At 41.4% G+C, this 17,848-nt stretch overlaps 1 long non-coding RNA gene across 1 annotated transcript in view; it reads right to left on the bottom strand.

Moving 5' to 3' along the window:
• Positions 1 to 2,823: 2,823 nt before the first annotated feature.
• The window catches only part of LOC144241468 (uncharacterized), a 128,221-nt gene continuing 113,196 nt past the window's right edge, over positions 2,824 to 17,848 (bottom strand). The window contains exon 4 of the long non-coding RNA XR_013338084.1: positions 2,824 to 4,325. This is a non-coding gene — a long non-coding RNA (uncharacterized LOC144241468). The remainder of the gene's footprint in view (positions 4,326 to 17,848) is intronic.

Genomic DNA, 17,848 nt, shown 5'->3' with positions numbered 1-17,848 from the left:
GATGGTGTGGAACCTGCTTGGGAATTTCTCTCTCTCCCTCTCTCTCTGCCCTCCAGAGCTCTTTCTCCCTCCTAAAAAATAAATAAACATTTAAAATATTAAGAAAAATAAGACTGAGGGCTAAAACTCTGTTGAGAAACTCTATGAAACTTGTCTCTGGCCAGGACAGCTGGACACTGCTTCAGCAAACCCCAAATATTAATCAGATTCTCCCTTTTGTTATGAGTTTTCCCGGAGAAGAATCACCTAATCTCTCCGGCCTGGAGGTGATAAACCTGAATGACGGTGTTCTGAGGAGCAAATGGGGAGGAGAGGCTGGTAGAAGTCACTCTTTTCCTAACTAACTCCCATGTTTTCACCATCATGTCTCCTTACCGTCCTCAGCCAGAGCCTCTGTGAGTCATCCTCTCGGGAGAGCCAGCAGGCTTCTGAGAGGAGGGGAGGGGAAGTATCTGGCTTCACAGGCTGGGGGAGGGCATCTGAGAGCACAACTACATGTTATACAACTAGTTCTTTGGTTTCCACTTCGAGTACCTCTGGTGAGTACCTGTCATCTCCATTTCCTGAGGCTTTCTGGAGCTCAGTGGTGCAAAACACATGGTTTCTTACTGGCATTCCGCTGACAGCCTTGAGTTTTGGGTTTCTCTTCTCTCTGCTAAATCTTTTACCACCTGTCATTAACTGCCCATGCATACCTGTCTTCAGCTGTCCATTTATTTAATGGACACTTCCTGTCTGCTCTCTCATTCTTTCTTAGCCCTTGTGTATTTACAGCATTTTTGTTCTTACTTTTATTACCTTTTTAGAGCTATTTGGACGAGGAACACAGATAAGCATGTGTACTAACCAGCATGTCTTAACTAAAAGTTTCTCCCTCTCTTGAGTTTATACCACATACTTTCCATGTCAAAATATCCTACAATTGTGTTGCATGTCACAGTTGTATTCTGACAGATGCTACAGGGTATTCAGTTGGAAAGGGGAACGCCATTTTCAAGGAATGATATATACCATTCAGTGGTTGCTTGCTTCTAAATTTCTCTGTGACATCTTGATTATTATGTTCTTGATTCTGCTTTAATTTCTAATTATATTTATTATATATCCCCAAGCTATACTCTAGGACCCCTTGAAGTTATATACGATGCCTCCATATATAATATGTTTACTATAGTATATCATAATATCTATTTAGATATCTGGCAGTCCTAATTAGAAGGTAAGCCCCTTGGGGTACCTGGGTGGCTCAGTCGGTTGAGCGTCCGACTCTTGACTTTGGCCCAGGTCATGATCTCATGGTTTATGAGTTTGGGTCCATAAACCCATGTCGGGCTCTGTGCGGACAGCTCAGAGCCTGCTTGGGATTCTCCTTCCCTCTTTCTCTGCTCCTCCCTCTCTCTCTCCCAAAAAAAAAAAATAATAATAATAATAACAATAATTAAAAAAAAGAGTGTAAGCCCCTTGGGCAAGGACTGTGTCTTCTTCATCTCTGTATCCCCAGAAGCTGGCAGAGTAGCTGGAATATCACGGATCAATAAATGGCTGCTACTGATGAATGAGTGAGGGACATGCTTCCTTATACATTCATAATCTCCTGTCTACTGCGTACATAGGGATAGTCCCTGGAAGTACAATTGATGCCATCGTGTCTTTCAGCTGAAGTCTTTACATGCTCCTAAATGAAAACTCATGTAATACCAGGAGTCCTCCACATGGCACAGGATAGGGAACTGACATTTCCCCTTCTCTCCTCACCCCATGCCCATGCCTGCCCCACAAAGTACCTGCCAAGTCATCCAAGCCAGACCCTTGGCAGCCGCTCGTCAGAAGCTGGGTGGTTCTCCCACTCTGAAGGAGAAGACATGTGTTTCTGGTGGTCCTAAGGCAGACCTCAGAATCTATTTTCTCAGAGAAATAGTTCCATAAATATTGACCAAGTACAGCAGAAATGATATTATTAGTAAAAGATTTCCAGTTCAACAGGAGTTAAGCTGGTTTTAAGGGATTACTCCTGAAAACTAATTATCATTTTTTAAAACCTATTTCTGTGGGAAAACATATTTTGAGTTCCAAGACCTATATAAACTTTTGCAACACCACTCACTCATATGTTGGGGACTGATTATATTGTATAGTCCATTTGGGGCTGTGGGAACAAAAGGAAAATCAAATTATCAACTGGAATATACCACCATTGGGAACAACAAATCTAAAGTTACAAAACAGCCTATAATATGGACTATCACATCAGAATAAAAATGAACATATTTTCCACAGTTTGTGTTACTTGTGGGCTGGGTTGATGTCTGTTGGAAAGAATGTTTTATAAAATTGTACTGCATGGGTCTAATGAAGTTCTGTTTGATTATGTCCTAGGCCCTGACATAGCATAACCAAATGTGAGTCCAGGAAAAAATGATAAATGGACACTATGCCGTATACCACCCTTACAGTGGACTGAATAATTACTTAATGCATTATTAAAAATCTTTTGGAGTCTTATGAATGGATTAGGATTGGATTGGTTGTGGAAGAAAGGATCTCAGGGGAACCTGGGTGGCCCATTGGTTAAGTGTTCAACTCTTGATTTCGACTCAGGTCATGAGCTCATGGTTTGTAAATCTGAGCCCCGCATCAGGCTCTGCACTGACAGTATGGAGCCTGCTTGGAATACTCTTTCTCTCCCTCTCTCTCTGTTCCTCCTCCATTTCTGCGCTCGCTCGCTCTCTCTCTCTCTCTCTCTCTCTCTCAAAAATAATTAATTAAAAATAAAGGATCTCAGAGGTTAAGGTGCTCTCTCAATTTGGCATTGTTGCCTTTTTATTTATATAAAAATAATAATATCATATTAATAGTCAACTCACTGTTTCACAACAAAATGAAGACAATACAGGACATTCTGAATTTTGTGATGAAACAAACCCAACACCAGGGGACTCAATGGAGCCATTGGTTTTTAAACTGGCAAGATGTGGCAAAATGATTGTTTTCCTGAGAAAACATTGCACAGCTCAAGCAGTGAGTGGTAGGGACAGAATAAAAATGAAATGAGGGGATGTTCCGTAAGAGTAAAGAGAGACTAATTTCTTCTAAAATTAAAATCATTCTTCAAAGACTATGTCTACTTATCTATCATTTGAGAGGCCTGAATACTTTTCATAGTTCATAGGTCCAAATATATATACTAAATGGATATTATTCATTTTGCTAAAGCCTTTAAAAATCCATTTAAGGTTATTGTGAAGTTATTAACGATGATAGGTTCTATAAAATACACACAATTAGTTATCATTCAGGGAACAGATATTGACAGAGTGCTTTATTTGGGCCAGACACTGTGCTGGGTGTGTACTGTAGATTAAATATTGGGCTATAAGGTTCAATAACAGCATTTTATAATCTGTTACCACTGGGCTACAAAAAAAAGTGGAGTGACCTTTCCGAATTAAGTATCTCTAAAATTGTCAGCATGGGTTTTATTGAATATATTGTTTCCTAAAGAGGCCTACTATATCATACAGGCTTTTTCATTTTAATATTGTAACTGCATGTTTAACTGAAAGAAATGTTATGGTCTTTCATTTTTTAAACTAAAGCCAAAGTACAAATATGCTTAGCAGTTTTTGCCATCAAATTTTCAAGTCAGGTACATTGGACCGATTTCATTTAATAAATGAAAAGAGTAAAAGACTGTTAGGCTCCTGAGAAACACGTGCCTAAAAACTAAATGACAGCTTTAAAATATAAAATGTCCTTCACTCTCACTGCCCTGTGGAAGCACAAACGCTCACAGAGGTTTGTAGTTGGTGATAATCATCATAATGGGTTTTTTCTCGGCAGCCCGAAGAACTTATCACCTACCAGAGTAGTCGTGTGCTGTTAGTAAACGGGGGAAAACTTCAAAGACTATCCCCCCAAAAAGCCAATTTCATCAGGAACTAATATTTTCAAGTATTAAATACGAAAAGGTGAGCTGGAAATTTCCCCCATCTTCCAAGAGGAGAGGGGAGCTGAGTCCGTTCCTAACTCTGACGGTCATAGGACCACATACTTGACCTTACCTACTCCCAATCTGTTTCTTCATTCTAAAATGAGGACAATAATCTGCCCTGCCCCAGACGTAAGCAGCAATTAAAAGGTGAGATTACCTGTGTGTAAGCATCTTGCAAAGTGGAAGGATGTTGCTTTTTTCCTATCATTATTATTTCCCTAACTCATTTCCTGTTGTGCCCCTAATGGATGGCGCCAGCAGAAGTCTGGCATTCCGGGGGAGTAGTCTCTGGCCTCGTTCCCGCTTGGTGCTGCTGGGTAACCTGGCGCAGATCCTGTGGGGAAGGACAGACACCAGTTAGGATGGCCCCAGACACAATCAGTGTCTCAGGATTGCTTTTTGACTCCCCTTCCTGGGTCCTGCCTGTTCCTAAAACCGAGTCCCCTCTTACGGTTTTACAAGCAGAGAGACACAGCCTATCTGTGTGCACACACTTTCGAGTGTGGGCACATTTCGACCTTTGCATCCGTAGTTTGGAGAGTTGCCTTGAAAAACCAAGTGCAAAGAGGGCGTGGGAGGCACAGAGTGGATCTGCTGGTGGCGTATTTTCATCACGGCTCTGCTGTGGGGCATCCTTCACACTGATGAGCTCTGAAGAACGTACTTGCTATGAAGTATGTCAGTTAAATGTAGTAATTATTTTTCTCCGAAGGGAAAAAGGCAGTAAGTAGCACGTGCTCACTCACCAACATTACAGCTTTTGCCCCCTGATCACAACCATAGATTTGGGCTGATTTCCTATTCTCAGGCAATCAGTCACGGGAGGAGAGAGAGCCATTAGCAGGGTGCCCTAGTTGACCTTCAACTAAATTATTGTTCCCCTCCTGCCTTTCTTTCAATGTAAGAGGGAGGGAGTAGAGTAGCTCTCCATTTATAAAAAGAAAAAAAAGAAAGAAAGAAAGGAAAGAAAACAGGTGCCAGGGCCGAGCTGTCTAGCAAAGGGATATAATTGAGGATGACAACAGCATTCTTAGTCTGACAGCTGTTTGGGGGGCCCCACCCATTTGTGTCAGCGAATAGGAAAATTACTTATTAGACCTATTTATGTCGGAGACATATTCAATAAGTATTTGTTGGGCCATAAGTATTGACTATTGCTTTAACAAGTAAGTTTTTGTTTTTTAATATTAAAAAATCCCCAAATATGAAAAAGATGGAGTCCAATTAGCCTTGACAGAGCTTTGCCCTGTACAGAGAAAGCACTACAGGCAAATGACGGTATGTAGTTCCAACACATATTTTTTATTCTTGCTGTGTCAGAGATGTCCTATCCCAAAGAGAAGATGTAAATCAGAAATATTGAAAGCTCACTTCAATGTCATCCCAAATAAATATCTCTCAAGCTGTGCAAATGAGTACCAGTAAGTAGAGCTTGAAACTTGGATAAAAGTACATTACTTTCCAACAATTGGTATTGAAAATAAAGCTACTGACAACTAGAGCCATTTGGGGAGATTGGATGTTCTCTTGTTATAACTTTTGGAGCATTTTATATCACTTGGGGAAACCTTAGAGGTGTTTTTCAGCAGTGCTGTGTAAGATGAATTTCTCCTAACAGTCTATCTCATTGTTATTACAGACAAGTTCAGCATGAGGAGTCAAGGAGGTAATATAACTGCTAATGGCACTTGCTGCTAATGGATAGTGGAGTAGCTTAGGTTAACATAAAAAACAGGCAAAGATGTGGGACTGGCCACAATTAATCTCAAGTAGTGCCCAAATAAAGACAAAAACCACAAGTGTAAATAATGGCATTCCCTAGTTAGTTCAAAGGGAGATAAGTTGAGAATTACTGTTTTGTTAATTGTTTTAAATGCAATAAGAAAAATCCTCATAGAGTTAAATTCTTGATAGCAGTTGGCTGATAATAGATCTACCTCATGATGCTGTTACCTGTAATTGTCATCTCTGTGAACTTTCTAGATTTACTGCTAGAGGCAGAAATCAAGCTATAGATAAAAAGGAAATCAATATGCTCTAAGTTCTTATTAATGCATTATGCAAAAGCAGTACCTTCTATTTTATATGATGCTTGATACATATAAATTAATGTGTACATATAATTTATATATTCTCCAGTTATAAAACGGAATCATAAAAAGAAACACGCAAACTCAGTACTCAACTTATGAACTAGAACATTACTACTACTGTTGAGGTAGCCTGAAAGTACCTTCCCCTTATGAGCCCTCCCCCACTCCCCGCTCCCATAATTGTTATCCTGATGTTTTTGGTTTGTTGTCGTTATTCTATCCACTTTTCACTTGTTTTTTTTCCCACTTTTTTATGCATCCCTGAACACTATGTTGTTTTGGTTTTGTGCTTTATAAAATGGCATATTATATATTCTTTTGTTATTATTTTTAATTCACTTGTCACTTTAATCCAAGTTACACAAAAACACACAAAGACGCAAATTGTGCCACAAGTCTTCATATTAAAAAATCATTTCCGGGTGCCTGGGTGGCTTGGTCAGTTGGACATCTGACTTCGGCTCAGGTCATGATCTCATAGTCCATGAGTTCAAGCCCCACATCAGGCTCTGTGCTGACAGCTCAGGACCTGGAATCTGCTTCAGAGTCTGTGTCTCCCTCTTTCTCTGCCCCTCCCCCACTCACTCTCTATCTCTCTAAAATGAATACGTGTTAAAAAAAAAATCATTTCCCACCCCAACACCCACTCCCAATATCAGCTTTTTACAGGGATTTTTTAAATCCACTACTCACCTATATATCTTTAAATAATATGCTGATTGTGCTACTAATTGTTTTTTTCGGTTCTAGAAAAATACCTATTTTCTTCCCACTTTGGAATGAGAGAACTTGGCTCTTTCATACAAACCCTATATCCCCATAAACATATTCAGACTCTTCATCTTCTGGACCCCCTCCCCCCCAGTAGACTTCTGTCATCAGTTAGATGATATATAGTTAGATCACTAGTCAGAGTTTACATAATTGTAACTGTGTGACAGCCTTGCTACGTGGTATAAATTTTCTGCACAGTGTTGGGTTTCCCCTAAAATTAATAATTAACGTACTTCTTTTATTCCTTTAGTTTTCTATATGCCCATCAGGAATTTAACTCATAAATTTCTCCCAGTTGTATAAATCTCCTTTCAAAATATTCAAACCTATTAAATAGTCTATTATTTTCACCTTCTTGGAGAAATTTTCCAACCTGTTCCAGTCTAGAAGGTCAGCAGCTGTCATTAGGAGCTTCATTCTAGAAACTATCATTCTAGGAACTATCTTTGCTTCTCCATTGCAATAGATCTCTCCTTTCCTGAGTTCCAGGTCTTCTCTTCATTTACATCCTTGTTTTGCCAGAGCACCTGCACCAGTAGATTGTAGGAAAGGATACATGGATGATAAACTTTGATACAAGAAATCTAAAAGTCCTTATTGGCTGGTTATAAAATTCTAGGTTGGAAATTATCTTCCTTTGGAATTTTGAAAACATCAACTTCCAGCCTTGCTACTGAAAAGTCTAGAGCCTTTCTGTGTCTTGATAGTTTGCAAGAAAGCTACAGTTCTCTCTGCAAGATTGTAGGACCTTCTATTTGATGTCAATATTCTGAAAGTTCATGATGATTTGTCATTCTAAGATAGGGGTGGTTTTCATCCATTGTGCTGGGTGTTCAATGAGTCTTTCAATCTGGAAAATCATGTGTTCAGTTCTGAAGAATTTTCCTTCAACTGATTTATTAATAGTTTTCTTCTGTCCTATTGTTAAGGAATGATTATTAGTTAGATGTTGGATCTCCTGGTCCAATCTTTAGGTTTCCTTTCTTTTCCCTCCTATTCTCCATCCCTTTGTTAATTTCTCTTTTTTTTTTTTTCTGAGAGACTTCTTCAAATTTATCTTCTTATTCCCCAATTGAATTTTTCATTTCTGCCATCAAGATTTTACTTTTCCCAAGAGCACCTTCTTTTCCTGGACTATTTCTTTTTTATAGCATTCTGCTATTTAATAGATGAGGTTCTTTGCATACCTCAGGTTTTCAAAGTTTTCTTTTTCTAACATGTGTTCTACGTGCTCAGAATTGTTTCACCAGCTTTTTTTTTTTTTTTTTTTGCATTGATCTTTGTTTCAGAGTCTAGAGATCCATCTCTCCCTGCTCATGTTTGAGAGTGGTGTGCTAAATAGCATGCTGGAATTTTAATTGTATGCATTAAAAAATATCTTTCCCGAGTTTATGGTTTATCTTTTCACTTTTTTATATAATTCTGTGAACAAAATTTCCTAAACGACATGTGGCATATTTCAATTTTTTCCTTTAGGTTTTCTGCTTTTTATTTCTTGTCTAATAAATTCCTCTTGATGATAAAGATATTTTCCTATATTGTCTTTTAAAAGTCTCATACAAATAGTTGTACTTTTCACATTTAAATCCTTAATGCACCTGGGACTAAATAATGCATATGATTAGAGATAAGCATCCAGTCTCATCCTTTTTCCATATGGATAGCAAGCTTCCCCAGCCTCATTTACTGAAAACTTTAGTCTTTCCTCACTGATAACAATGGCACAATTGTCATAACTCCAAGTTTTTGGTGTGTCTATTTCTGGGCTCTCTATCCTGTTCCATTGTTCAAATTGTCGATTTCTTTGTCAATACAATATAGTTTTATAATAAGATTTAATAGGACAGGTTTCCCTACTTTATTCCTTACCTAGAATAACAATCTGAAAATAAAAGGTGGGGGGGAGGGGGGGAAGCAATTCCTAATATGAAATAAATGGTGGGCTTTATTTCATTCATTCATTTATCAAAAATGTATTAAGTACTTACCATGTTTAAGACAAGCTCCAGGAACTGAAAAATAAATGAGACACAATTTCTGCCCTAAAGGAATGAATAACCAAAGAGGGAAGACTAATTGAGAGTTTCACATTAATTCTGTTAGGAACAAGAATAAGGGATGCATAAGATGCTGTGTGCCCAAAGAGGGAGGAAGTAATTATGCCCAGGGATAGTTAGGAAAATCTTGACAGGTTTGACCAATAAAGGGCAGAATCAACTTGGTCTGAAAAGATTAATTAGTGTTTAATAGGAGAGAGAAGGGAAGAAGGACAGTCAGAGGAAATTCTAGGGAGGCATGAACGTCCATCATCTGTTTCATAATAAAGGGTCAAGCAAAGGAGAAGATAAGGTTATGACCTGATGGAGAAAGACTGTATATTCCCACCTGAGATGTTTGAACTTCACCCTGTAAACAGAGGATCGGAAGTAGGAAGATGATATCACTTTTGTTGTGCATTTGGCAGCATAAAACCAGGGCTTAGTAGGGGCTGGGGAAGGCACTGTGTATGGAGAGGTCAGTTCCAGGTGCATTGTCCATGGGAGAGATGCTGAGGTCTGAACCCAAGCAGGAGTGAAGGAATGGATAGACGGTAACAACAGATCAAGAGACACCCGGAAAGAGGAAGAACAGAGGCGGTGAAAGTGGTTGTTGATGTAAGGGGAAGGGTGGGGTAAAAGACAGCAAAGCTTCTTGCTCCTCGGGTAACTAAGTGGGTGGAGACATCAGCCACTAACATTTAGAAACAGGAATCACGTGCCAAAAGAATAAGACAAAATGTCTGGTAGAGGAGAGAGAAAATCCATGACGTTAAATTTGATCCTGTCAGGTTTAAGGGCCCCCAGGACTTCTGCGTGGAGAGATTGGGAGGCACAGGTACAGGTTTAGAGCTTAAGTTATCCACCATCAAAACCCTAAACACGCCCAGCGTCCTTCTTGTTGCTTGAATAACATGGATCCTCGAATGTACTAAATTCTTCGTCTACATAAAGACAGATTTTTCCGAATAAATATATTTAGAGTTTCAGAATATTCATCCCCTGTGCATTTTCAGCAAGGGACAGCACCTTCCTCTGCTTTTCATGGGGAGCTAGGGTGGGGTGTAGAGCACCAGCTCAATGACTTAGATTAATTAAAAAAAAAAAAAATAGGTGGTGCCATGGGAAAGAGCCTTGCTGATGGGGATATCCAAGTCCAATCCCTCAACTCTCAGAGAATCTCTGCCGTAGTGACAGGAAAAGAAGCGGCATTGAAATAGGCACCTTGCACCTCACCTCCTACAAAGGTTCTGCCAGCCTGCTTCAGAGTACTTTTGGGAACCCAGAATTAATCATGGAGGGAATGATACTGCGACAAGAAAGAGCACCAGCGTGCAGGAAGTTGAAGGGGCTCGCGTATTTAAATCAGGCTCTTAATAAAGCTATTTGTCTTGTCCTGTGAGTGTGATGATTATGTTTCCAGGGTGAAATAGAATAATTAGAAGTAAAAAGAGGTTGATTTCTAGCTACATATAAAACACTTAAATATGTAATGTTTCCCTCATTTCATGAAATAGCTATGGCACTTTTCTAAAGATCGCTGTCACTATTAAATTTTAAAAGTGCACTGACATCCTGTAGGACTTAATTAAATAGTCACTGCCTTTGCCTCAGATACAAACTTCAGATGTCATGTGTGAACGTCATCCCACTGCTTCAGGCTTGAAACTAATCAGTGCTGTGCTGGGGATAAAGCAAACTGTAAGCTGTGATATGCGGGGTGGTTTCTACAAATCCCGGTCAGATCTCGCTGTGGCAAGGACTAAGGCAATGTTCATTGCCTTATGGTGGAGGAATTTCGGAATATCTGTGTTGTTTGTCATGAGCAACGCATCAGCTGAGCATTATAAATCCTTTCCTATGCTGTTATTTACACTGGAATATATTGGTTCAAGTGAGACTTAACTGATATTGCTAAGAGAGAAGAAACCAGAACACACGAAGGTGTATTTGTAGACTGAACACATGCACACCTGTCACACCGTACTTCAGGCTTATTCCTGACCGAATCACCAAAAGGACAAAATGTAACTCAAAGAGACCAGGAAACCTAATCTTTAAAACCCTTTTTAAAGGGTTTAAGCCTCTTTCTCCCAGGGTCGCTGCTAAGAAGTACAAGAGTGCTCAGATATCAAATAGGCATGAGTCATATTTAAACTTTTATACTTGCTTCTGGGGGTTGATAAACAGTTGATCAGGAGCAGGAGGCGTCTGGTGAAAGTCTTCCCCAGCAATTGCAGGCAGATGTAGTGCTGGGGCTCAGTGCTCTTGCAGCACATCCCTCGCTTCTCGAAAATAGCACTTCCTGCCTTGTGTCACAAGCTATGTCCTGACACGTGTCTCCAGCCCATCCTGTGAACTCCACTGTGGCAGACCTGGGGCTTTTGCATCAGTGTTTGCTTCGAGTTGGAACTGGTCCCTGCTCCATAGTGGGGATCTCCAAGAGTGTGCCAGATGCTAAGCCTCCCACACACCAAATCACCTGCTGTCCAGCTAGCCCGTTATAGGTTGAACTATGTCCCCAAAACTACAGGTGTTGAAGTCCTAGTCCTTAGTATCTTAAAATGCGAACTTATTTGGAAATAGGGCTGTTGCAGACATAGTTAGTTAAGTTAGGATGAAGTTATGGTAGAGTATTAGGGGGTGGGCCTCTAATATGACTGGTGTCCTTATAAAAAGGAGACATTTGGGCAGAGGCACACAGGCAGTGAGAATGCCATGTCAACATGAAGGCTGAGATTAGGGTGCGATGCATCTACAAGCCAGAAAGGCCAAAGAAGGCCAGCAAACCCCTCGAAGCTAGAAGGAAGCATGGAACAGATTTTTTCCTCACAGTCTTCAGAAAAAACTAATCCTGCTGACCTTGATCTGAGACTCCTAGTCTCCAGAACTGTGAGACAATAAAGTTCTGCTTTTTTAAGCCACTAGTCTGTGGTACTTTGGTATGGCAGCCCTGACAAATTCATACAAAGCCCATAGCCTAGAAGAAGAGGGGAGTGACAAGGTTCATTATTATCTGTTCATGAGAACAGAAATGACAGCTTTCTAACAGCAAAATTAATCATTTTTAGATTATTCACTTTATAGCCTTCTGATTCTTCAACTTGTAATTGCCATATGTGGTAATAGAAAGTGGAGTGAGAGAGGTCTGATGGAAATGTGTTCTTAAATGAAGGATGTATATTACACTGATGGATGGTTGATGGATATATTTGAGAGAATGAGGCCCTATTACAGTAAAACAGACTCAGAGCTATACATAATCTAAACATATTGGTACCAAGGGCCCAATACATAAAGCTTCTGCTTTGATATTAAACTGATGCATGTGTTAAAGAGATACTAAAGACAAATGTGCCCAAATAATCACAGACCAGATTTCTATTAGTAAAGAGGAGACACATGAACTCACACGTTTTGCTTCTGCATAACTGTGACCAGAATTGACTATGGAATATCAATAATACTCAAAGGTGAAATTGACAGTGAAGTACTCTGTCCTGGAGGCTCAGGGGAGAAGATGAACAGAGCACAATTTTTTGTGTCAGATAAAGCTGGGCCCTATTCTTGATTCTACTACCTCATAGTCTTTGCCCTTCTACAAGTCATTTAACCCTCTAAGACTCTGTTTCATTCCCTGGAAAACAGAGTAATAATACATCCCCCAGAGAACCAACCTGAGGGTCAAAGGAGAAAATATTAGTAGCCTGACCAGCAAAGGGCCTGCAATATGCTTAATCATAATGTTTAATAAGTAGTAACTGCAAATTTTGCATTCTTGCTATGATCGCATACAATCGTTCTGCAGTCAGATGCAAACCATTCTGGCGATTCCAGACCAGGAGGGCCATTTATTGGAGTCTAACTGGTAATGTCCCTGTGAAGCCTAGCGGGATCACTGAAATTGCTACTAACCTTTCCCTTTTTCTTCTCCTCCTTCTTTATTTAACCACAGAGTATACCCAGATCATGAAGTAGAGCCCCAGAGTACACTGACAGGGCACATACTTGGCTTTGAATAAGGCCTGGGTAAAGTTCATACATGTGAACCTCCATCAAAAAAACTTCCGGGGCTGCTGGGTGGCTGAGTCAGTTAAGCATCCAACTTCAGCTCAGGTCATGATCCCCCGGTTCATGAATTCCAGCCCCAAGTCAGGCTCTGTGCTGACAGCTCAGAGGCTGGAGCCTGTTTCGGATTCTGTGTCTCCCTCTCTCTGCCCTTCCCCGTTCATGCTGTGTCCTTCTCTCTCTCTGTCTCTCTCTCTCAAAAATAAATTAAAACATTTAAAATAAAAAAAAACATTTCCATTATAAAGGACAGATTAAAAATAAAATAGACTCTGTGATCAGGAAAAGATGGTTAAGAGATTAAGTTTGAGAAATTGAAACTGTGTAGTAAGCTCTTAACTTCAGGGCAGCCTGTCTTTAACTTGCTAAAATAGAGGCCATGCTTTTAATCTTGCTTCCAGTCTGTGTAGCCTTTGTGGGTAGCATCTGAAGGAGGTAAGCCATGAGAACTGGAAATATAAAACAGGGAAAAGGCCACAAGGAGCAAAGTAGGTTTTCTGATCGTCTCCAGCGCAACCCTGAGCTGACTTTCTCTGCAAGGGAAATAATTGTGCTCCATTTTGATTTCCAGTCAGCAAGCTGGAAATTCTACCCGGTAGTTTGGGGGTTAAAATAATGATTTTGTTGAGAACGAACTATCCAACCAACTCATTGGAGGTCAAGGCACCACTCAGTGAAGGTCTGTGTCGTGAAGCTTCTGTTACAAATGCCTTCGCCGTCCGGAAGTTCTATTCTTCCAGCCCCTTGGTACTTGAACTCTGTAAGTTCAGCATGGCCATGTGTTTTTCTGAAAAGAGGTTAATATTTTCTGATTTGAATTTAGTGAATTACTCCAGGTAACATTCATCCATCCCCTCCTGCCGACCCTCGCTACGTCCATGTTCCTTGTTGTAATTGCCCATTAATCAGCCGTGAGTTTGCCAATAGGAAAACTCATCCACAGGGCTGTGAACTTTATGGGATTAGGACAAATTAGCCTGGTGACGTGCAGTGACAGGCTCAGGTTGTGTGACAAGGCCGGAATGCACAATTTGGTGGGCGGGAAGACATCCTTTAGCAGAAGGGCTCCAGGAAAACTGTTGATGGGAAATGTCCATTTGTCTTGTACAGAGAGAAGGTATCATCCTAGCAGCAGCTGAACTAGTATATCAAACAGAAATTTGGCTAGCTTTCACATTTAGGCCTCCAAAACCAGAGAAATAGAGACAATTTAAGAGGTAGATGAGACCTTATAATCTAAGTCCCTGGTTTTGTAGATGAATAAACTGAAATCCACACTGGGAAAGATGTGTATAAAGTCACAGAGAACAAAAACCCAAGCCTATCCTTTCCCAATTTAGGAAATCGATTCAAGTATAGGAAATACATCATTTGAAATACAGTGGATCTAGATTCCAGTAGTGCCTTGCAGATAAGTTATTTATCCACTCACCCAGCAAGAAAGGCCATCCTTGCCACAGAAGGAAGAGACTTAATGGAAAAGGCCAGGGCTCTGCCTTCGTCTCTCCCTTCCCTCTTCTGGAACAGGGCACTGGCTCAGGCCCGAAGAGCTTTAAAGTTCTCTGTTGCCCTAAACATTAGGCCTTCAGACCCTATTTTCACATGCTGGGATCTGAGCTGCCAATCCTCTGCAGCACCGAACACACCCTCAGGGAGACACTACAGACTCCCAGAAAGCCTGCCGGTTGTTGTTTCTCTCTCTTAACAGCAAGCGGTAATTTGATTGAAATGGACAAAGAGAAAGGAAATTCAAATGACAGAGTCGGGTGACAAAGAAAGGGCTCCACTGATAAGCCACTCAGTTTGGACTGGCAGAACAGAGTACCATAGACTGGCTGGCTTACATTATTTTTTAAAGACATTTGTTTCTCTCAGTTCTGGAGCCTGGAAATCTGCGATCAGGGTGTCAGCAAGGTTGGGCTCTTGCTTGAGGGCTTCCTTCCTGATTCACAGATGACCATCTTCTCATTGTATCCTCATGTGGTAGAGAGCAAAGTCATCCCAAAGCCACCACCTCTAAACACCATCACCTTGATGGCTACAACGTCAACATGAATTTGAGGGGAACACAAACATACAGTCTGTGACAGCAACTTACAGGCAACACTGTGAAACCTTCCTTGGGGATCTTCAAAAATTAGGGTGCCTGGGTGGCTCATATTGGTTGAGCATCTGACTTCGGCTCAGGTCATGATCTCACAGCTTGCAGGTTCAAGCCCCACATCGGGCTCTGTACTGAGAGCTTGAAGCCTAGAGCCTGCTTCAGATTCTGTGTCTCCAGTTTCTCTCTGCCTCTCCCCTGCTTGCTCATTCATTCATTCATTCTCTCTCTCTCTCTCCCTCTCTCTCTCTCAAAACATGAATAAATATAGAAACAAAATTGTTTCTCACTAGTACTTCTTTGTCTTGGTTATGAAAGTGGAGTCCTACCTAGAGTCACAGGATGGAACAAATGAATCCTTTAAGTTCCTGCCAAACTTGAGATTGAATTTCTTTCATGTTAAAGAGTAAGGTTGTTAGGGGGAGCGGTGGTCTCTCAAGGCACCAGTAGCTGTGAAGGAAGGCATGGGACCAAGGCATTGTGGCTAGAAGGCAACATGGCCAACTCTGGCCCCTCCCTGTCATTCTTCTTTATCTGGAACGTCCAGCTGCCAATTTCAGACTTCTCAGAGGTAGAAGCAGTAACTCTTAGGTGAGTTTACTTGAAGCACAAAATCAACAACATACATATGTAGGCTTAGGACCCGTCTGTCCTCTGTACCAGCACAGCGGTCCATTGGTATAGACTGGACATCTCCTGTCACTGGACGTCTCCTCATGACATTCTGTGACATAGAATCACTTATCTACATGCCTGTCACCTAGGAGACAGGATAGGCTTTGAGGATAGAAATGATCTGAAAATAGTTCACGGATCTCAACCTGCCATCCTTGGTGTGATTTCACTTCTTCTGGAAAAGAAGTTCAATTTTAATATTGTTGGGATATGAATGAAATTTTTAAATCTACTTGTATGCATTTTGATTTTAAATATTTATTAGAATGCCACCCTGCCAGAACATTGCCCAAAATTTCACAGAATTTTTTTGGCAGGTGGGGGAGTTTGTAACCTTTATAACTGGCAGAGGTAGTCACCAGGATGGTAGAAGGCCTAGGAACCCACTTGTTTGTTCACACTAGTCCTGCCTCCTGGAGGGCCAACATTCTACCTACCGTGGAGGCCACCCTACCACATGAAAACTGTCCCAGCCGGCAGCTCAAGTGGCACAGGCATGCTGGCAACTGGCTCTTCCTGTACATGGCCCTGAACTTACGGCGGCCCTGAGCGCGAGCACCTTTCTTACATTTTGCACCAGATGGGCATTCCACTAAGTGTGTCACCCTGGTTTCAGTGCTGACCCATGTGGCTTACAGTTAATGCTGAGTCCACCTGGCAGTGCATCTTAGCTCCAATTCGTTGTCTATGGCCATGGCTCTCCCAGCGCAGCCCTGGACGAGCAGCACGAGCCTCATGGGGACTTGTTAGGCACACAGGTTTCCAGGGTTCAGCTTGGACCCACTGAATCAGAAGCTCCAGGGAGACCAGACCTATCCGTGTTGCCCTCCAGTTGATTCTGATGTAAACTTCGGTTTGGAAACCATGAGTGTGGAGCTGGGGGAGGTGAGTATTGATTCTTTGTTTGAGCAGTTTGTCCAGTTTCTGGAAATGAATCTTCTAGAGTTGCTGCCACACACACCCCCTCAAATATTCTATAAACTGACCTGGGGGCACCTGGGAGGCTCAGTCAATTAAGCATCTGACTTTAGCTCAGGTCATGATCTCATGGTTGGTGAGTTCAAGCCCCATATTGGGTGAGTTAGAGTGCCGCTTCAGGTGAGCTTGAGCCTCACTTCAGGCTCCACAATGATAGTGCAGTCTCTCCTTATCTCTCTTGTGCTCTCTCGCCCATTCTCTCTCTCTCTCCCCCTCCCTCTCACTCTCTCTCTCTCTCTCTCTCTCTCTCTCTCTCTCACACACACACACACACACACACACGCACACACACACACACACACACACACCAGTCTGCAAATAGCTAGTAATGGCACCCCTTCCCCAGGCCTGGTCCACATTTCTAGAATATGATAACCCCATCACCAGCATCCTGTATCTGGGAGAGAGGTCCAAATACATGAAAAATAATGAGAAAAACCAAAGGAGTTTCAACTAAAAAAGGAGAAGATTAAGGATGGATATGACTTCAGATATTTTAAGGACCATGATGTGGAAGACTTATAATTATTCTTATAAGAAGCAGGACAAATAAATAGGAGTCACAGGGACCTAGATTTGTGCCAAACAATAAGGAAGAGCATCGTGATATTCACAGGTTTACATCTGGGATGGGAGGCCTGTAGGGGTAACAGATACCTCATCACTGCTCATGTGCTGGCAAAGGCCATAGGGCTCTTATGAAGAATGTGATAGAACAGGGGCGCCTGGGTGGCTTAGTCGGTTGAGCGTCGGACTTTCGCTTAGGTCATGATCTCGCGGTTTGTGGGTTCGAGCCCCGCGTCGGGCTCTGTGCTGACTGCCAGCTCAGAGCCTGGAGCCTGTTTCAGAGTCTGCGTCTCCCTCTCTCTCTGACCCTCCCCTGCTCATGCTGTCTCTCTCTCTCCTAGAAATAAATTAAAAAAAAAAAAAAAAGAATGTGATAGAACAGCTTTGTGTTAAGGCAAGGGTTGGTTGCCCTTGATTACCTTAAAGTTTCTTCTGACAATCTTAGCACCTTATAGATAATAGACATACAGGAAGGAAGGAAGGAAGGGGGGGCGGGGAGAAGAAAGGATAGTGAGAACAATCCCAAAATTATTTCTATCATGATTATTACATTTGGTTTTCACTT

The sequence above is a fragment of the Crocuta crocuta genome, unplaced genomic scaffold (genome assembly GCF_008692635.1).
Source record: "Crocuta crocuta isolate KB4526 unplaced genomic scaffold, BGI_CrCroc_1.0 scaffold25, whole genome shotgun sequence".
Taxonomy (NCBI): Eukaryota; Metazoa; Chordata; class Mammalia; order Carnivora; family Hyaenidae; genus Crocuta; species Crocuta crocuta.
This window is presented reverse-complemented; position numbering and strand designations above follow the sequence as displayed.